This window comes from Dromaius novaehollandiae, chromosome 9 (genome assembly GCF_036370855.1).
Source record: "Dromaius novaehollandiae isolate bDroNov1 chromosome 9, bDroNov1.hap1, whole genome shotgun sequence".
In the NCBI taxonomy this organism is placed as follows: domain Eukaryota; kingdom Metazoa; phylum Chordata; class Aves; order Casuariiformes; family Dromaiidae; genus Dromaius; species Dromaius novaehollandiae.
The window spans coordinates 9,909,114-9,915,398 of NC_088106.1; the positions used below are offsets into that span (position 1 = coordinate 9,909,114).

General features: G+C 37.2%; 1 long non-coding RNA gene across 1 annotated transcript; it reads left to right on the plus strand.

The window, feature by feature from the left end:
* Positions 1–4,209: 4,209 nt before the first annotated feature.
* On the plus strand, positions 4,210–5,259 carry LOC135329208 (uncharacterized). The gene is made up of 2 exons (XR_010390578.1): positions 4,210–4,269; positions 5,027–5,259. It is a non-coding gene; the product is annotated as an uncharacterized LOC135329208 (long non-coding RNA).
* Positions 5,260–6,285: the final 1,026 nt, after the last annotated feature.

Consider the following 6,285-nt stretch of genomic DNA (forward strand, 5'->3'; position numbering starts at 1 on the left):
AGGAATGTGGGAACATGCTGCTCACCAAGAACATGTTTGTAATTATGGTCACTTACTCTCTACTCACAGTCAAAATGTACATCAAATGAGACTGGAAAGAACAGTAAAGCTTAACAGTGGTGTAGTTAATAGATTTATATGTATATGTATTTTGCTTGGCATTAGAAGAATTTAGCACCAACACAGATACAGGTTGCATGCATTTTAAAGGATTGGATTAAATCATTGTTCATGAATAAGCATCAGAGAGAGAAATTTTCTCTTCACAAGTCTGCATACATGAACAGTGTTAGCATATTTTTCCATTGAATTGGTGACATTTCTCAGCCACAGGGTTGAGAATAATTTGTGTCTCTAGGTATAACTTTCCAAAGTCATTTATTACAAGAGTTATATTTGGAAGTTAAAGCCTACTTGCTTGAATTTTAAAACACATTTCCTTTAACTGCCTTTGCTACCACTTTGCCCACTTTTTACAAATGTTTGAGTGGTCCACTGAACACATCTTGCTTTACATATTTAAACCATTTCTTCTTATTCATTTGTTCTTATGCTGCTGCCTTTGAGATTTTCTTTTAGCCTTTTTTTTCAAAAAAACACATATTTGTCCTTATTTACATACACTAGAAAATAATATTCAGATTCCTAAATAGAAACTTGTATTCCTTCTTTTGGCATCTCCAAGACTGAATTGCTATACTGCATAAACATCTGTTTCCCTTTCTCAATTCCTGATTTCTCAGTTTCTGGGGTATATACTCATTATGACTTTGATAGTCCAGGTTGAGTATGAGGGATTTAATTTCCTCCTTTTTTTGGCTGAGAGCATCTCTGCTCAGTATTTCTATTTTTTTAAAAAGAAATTATTTCTCTCTCCTCTGTATTATGGAGTCTTTAAGACAGCAGACTTCTTGGTTAATCAATGGAGCTTGCTACCAAAGCTGCCAGTGAAAAAGAACATGTTCACACAAGAACTAAGTATGAAATCAAACAATATTACAGATGAGAATTAACATATTCCTATTTCATGCTCCTGCTGATGTGAAAATGTTCCTTAACATATATTACACTATACTTTCTGCTTTGTAACATAAACATGCCAGGGAACCGGACTTTCTCTAAGTCATTCTAGAGAGTCAGTCTAGCAGCTGGGTTTCAGGATGGTTTTGTGGCATTTAGCACACATTTTCTTCTTCAGATTCCCTCCCGTAATTCCTAAGTCTAATATTGATCATTGATCATACAGTGATACGAGCAATGAATCTGTCATTAATTCTGTCATAGGAGCGACCTGAAATTTACATCAATACCATGGCAAACGGCCACTCTTTTCTCCTGCAACGGTAGTTACACTGCCAACCTGATTTTAAATTACACATACTTCCTGATGGCCTTACCAGCTAAATTTGATCTTCTGTGTACATACAATCACTGAACAGGAGAAGGAAGTTTCCTCTTACTGTTTTATTTAGGTATGGTGAATCTTATGCAAGAACTGGTGCTGAATGTCAGTCAAAAAGGAAAAAGTCCTTTCTTTTGCACTGTGAAACATACTCACGGCATTGTCCCTATGCTTCACTTAAGTTAAAAATAGGTTTCTTATTAATATTATGTTCAATCAGACTGGGCATTTTTTTATGGAGCTATATCCAGGCGGAAAAAGAAATGGTGCCAATATTTGAATTAAAGTCCCACTTGCAATGGTGATCAACTTGTAAAATATACAGTGACTATCAGGACCAAATCATAGCACCTGCCTGCAGAGACATGTTGGTATAGAGCTGTCGTGCTGGCATGGCTCCGGGTGTGGTACTAAGCAAGACAAATGAACAAAGACACACGAGAACTGCTCACAGTGCTGCAAGTCAGATGCAGAGGGGCAGAAGATCCAACGTATCCTTTGAAGCTACATCTTGGATGCAAAATTTTCAGTAACAATGTTTGAAAAAAAGTATTTTTACTATAAAAATTTTAATCCTCTTTGAGTTAAAAAATTTTCAGCCATTTTGATGAAAAGCCAGGTTTTACTTACATTCCTTTTCAAATAAATACTGCTTTCTTATTAAATCAGATACAGCACAAACACTATTGATCTTGTTTTGATTATGATCTTTGCTCTGCTTTTCATAGATCTTGTTCAACTAAACAGTATAATTTATGATGTTGTCAGAGACTATTACAGAAGCCAGTCCTGAATACAAAAATAACCTTCCATCTCTTGGAAGGAATACAGAAGAAGGAGAATCCTTGGATCTATCCTACTTTAGATATTCTCTACCCCGGCTTTTTCTTTCTTTTCTTTCTCTTTCAGACAAACCATTCAGCTTCCACGCATGAGATCTAAATGTCATATAGAGACCAGAAAGGGAAATTTGAGGGGAAAATGCAATTTTCCTACGGTGATGGCATAGGAAGAAAGAACATTGCCAATATCAGATTTGTAGTCCTACCTATGAAGTTGCCTTTGCAGTGACGCTACAGGGACTGGGTTTTACACTGCCTAAATTTAATACCTAGCTCAGGTGCTTAAGGCAGGCAGTTAATTTAACAAAGTATCCTATATAGCCAGCAAAGAGCCTCAGGCTGCTCTAGAAGTGATTCAGAGCAGGAGCCATACTTGTGGATTCTGAATTACTTTCCGAAAGAACTTTCTCTGTAGTTAATCTCAGTAGTCCAGGAAAATTGTCTTCCTCATTTAGGCACCAACTTAGACAGATAAGGTTAGGCAGTTAGAGAGATGGTCAGAGGTCAGAGAGATGTAAGTGCCTTACACGTCTTACCTTGCATTTCTGCACCCTATTTCTATGACTTTCATAAATTTTGCTGAAGCTAAACGTAGCAGATCTTATCAATGTACTCACTGGTTCAACCACACTCTTTCCTGCTCTGATACTTCTGGTTGTTTGCATGTCTAAACAGTGTCTCAATCTTTGATACCCTCTGGTGAGCATGTGCTCCTAAATGTGACTACTCTTAGTACCTCATCTATGACCATCTTCTCCAAGATGAAAATGTCCCTATCACCTATAACAAGGGATAATGATGCCTACATATGTTTATGAACTGCTTACATATTGATGTGTGAAAATCCCTATATAGGCATAGCATACTGTATTTTTATAATTAATCAGATACACAGTATGACTGTTACAGTCTCCCGTATTTCACCTGCATATCAACTCATTTACTTCTTGTAATTTGTCACACTTTGATAAAATCAATTTCCCATTTCTGAGAAGACAGTTTTATAAAACCCCCAGTCTACCGTGTGTCCTCCTGTGACTTGAGGGCACGGAAAGTATTGATGCATTTTCTTTGTGGAGCTACAAAGTATAACAAGTGACACGGACGTAGAAGGCTTATGGCTTGAACTTTTGAAATCCTTAAGCACAGAAACTGTAGTAAAATTCATATGGAAGACCCGGTATTTTAAGCATGTGATTCCCTGCCAACAAAAACAGTAACGCTGGCTGTATAGATAGGCAGCAAAGTCTGGAGGCCATGATTGTAATCACTGTTTTGGGATCAGACACAGAGAAACAAGTCAGGAGGCCCCAGCAGCGTGGGTCCCTCTCTCTCAGAGACCTTACTGGATGTATCAGGTTCAGATCCAGCCTGCACATTATAGTATGGACCACTACCAAGTCTCGTAAAGATACGATTCACCAGTGACCCAGGCATAGCAGCTGGTAGCATCCTAGATGAGAAAAGGCATAAACAGAGGGAAACCAGGCTTGCTTTGTCATGGAGCAAATGTCAGCATCTCTCAGGGAGGGCAGAGAGATGTAAATGGCTGCAGAGAACATTCCCCGCAGGCAGCATACGAGGGAGAGACGTGGAGTCCACCACGCTAAAGATTTATAAAAGTGTCAAGACACACAATATACAGCAGAATACTACACATTCAAGCATATGCAAATCTCAGTCCCTCTGACAACAAAGTGAAGAACTTGCATGGGTACTAAGCAGGTCCTAGCAGGCTGCTAATGAAACCCTGGGGATAGTCTATCCAGCCATCCCACTTCATAGGAATTTTTGTCATTCTTGGCAGGCTAGTACCTGAATGCTTGCTCTGATTACTTATGTTTCTGGGACAAGAATCTGTCTGGACATTTAGGTAAGGATTTTGTAGGAAATCACAAGGTAGGAAAATTTGAGCCCCCCCTTTTTTTTTCATGTCTGGATTTTAATATCACCACTATCTGAAACACTATCAGCAATTCAAGTCCATGATATGATGAAGTTTGTTTCAGATCCGCAGATAAAAATGTAAGTATTGCTTTGGTTTGATAGGTGGGGAGAGCATGAGAACTAGACCTGGGTTACAAAATTTGGGTCTATTCCTGGCTCTATCACCAATCTGCTGGTTGATCTTAGGCATTCGCTTCACTTTTCTGTGCTTCCATTTCTGTAAAATAAGGCCATGATATTGACCTTCATTATAAAACACTTTGAGATCTATGGATGAAAAGTACTAAATAAGAACTAATTATTATCATTATGTTGGATCCAAAACAAAAAAGAAGTCAATTTTCTAGTTCAGTCTCACATGTAACTATAATTATAATCCCATCAGAGGAGTTTGGCCTAAAATGGAAGAAATCTGCTAAAAATAATTCTGAGTATCTCACTGCTGTTCTTCTGGAAACGCTAGCTTTGCTTCAAAGTCATATCTCAAAGTCTAGCTTTACCTAAGCTTCATCTGCGTGTCACCATCATTCTCCACAGCTGCATTCTGCTTTTAAGAGTGAGAAAGACTGAAGACAGAATTGCTATTTGCTCTCAAAACAACTGCTTTCCCTTTTGCTACAAACTGAATGAAAACAAAGCAAATACAAATGGACATTTATCATTTAGGGCTGATTAGATTTCATACAGTCATTCAGCAAATTATTTAAAGTATATCCTGTGTTGCTTTAAGAACAAAAATGCTACCCTCGATTCTGTAAGCTTTCAGCTTTTTCTTGACAACTCCACTGCTCCTTTTGGATGGCTTTTAATCTTTTTTTAAACCTCTTTTTAACAGGCAAACTGAATCCTGCCTCCTGACAGCATACCAACATACCTAAAACAAGAAAGGATAATGAGTGCTGAATGTTTCTTTTACTATTAGCTTCAGATCAAGCCTTTGATGAGAAAAACATGTTCTCTATAAAGTTCAAACATTTCAACAAATATTGGTGCTGCTTTATAACAATAAAAATCCTTTTTTTTTTTTTTAGAAGGGATTCTAAATTAAAATTCTCAATCTAAACTGCACTTCAGACTCTGAATTTCTTAGTCTGCTAGCACTATTAAAATACCTCTCAGAGACTAAATTAATTCTGGTTTATCCGTCCAGTAGAGAATTAGGGAAACCCATTAGTAGAGCCTGACTGCTCTAACAGCTTCTACACTAACTCCCATATTGCCTCCATGTAGAAAGTGGCCAGGGAAAGGAGCATTCCTCAAAAACAAATGCTTCAGATGAAGATGAAAGAATCCTCACCCAAAGTGGGCAATTCAGGAATTTAGCTCTAGAAGATATTTTTTAACCTCCATTAAACCTAAAGGATTATAACTCTTAATTTCTAACTTGTTTTGTGATGTTCTTACTACATTACATCATGCTTCTCTGTGTATAAAAACAATGGAATGAAAGCCTCTAATTTTAGCTGTCAGAAGTTAAAGAATAAATGGCAGCAGAAGATTTCACTTATAAATGCAGGATTTCAGGTAGCTGCAGAAAAAGTTACCCTTTCTGTATTCGAACAACCATTTAATCAAAATTTCAGAGACTAAAAAAATTTGTGTGTGCCGGAGGGCATTCAAGAGTTAATGGTGAAGGTGTCACTATGCTCAGAAATAGAGCTGAGTTTCCATGTCACATTCTGCTTATTAATAACCCAATTATTTCTGTCGCAATGGCACATGTCTCTCTTTGCTTTTTGTTATTGTTATGCAACTAGAACAGCTTTCAGAATCCTTTTTGGCTGAGCTTGAACAGGTAAACTGTAAAATTCAGCTAGAATCAAGTTTTATGCTGAAATACTATTGAAATTCAATAGATGACTGTTGAGTGACACAGAGCATGCAATTATGCAAGAAGACTGTTTGCAACAAGCCATCTTGGAAGTACTTCCATTTGTGAGCGGATTTTTTCATATTCTGAATCTGAATACATTAAAAAGCCTGTAATCAGCTAATAGAGTGAAATCTGCAATTCTTAGTTCTGAATATCTTCTGTAACAAGATGAGGTTCTCAATTCTTGTGATTAACTTACTAACAAAGCCAAATATCAAGAA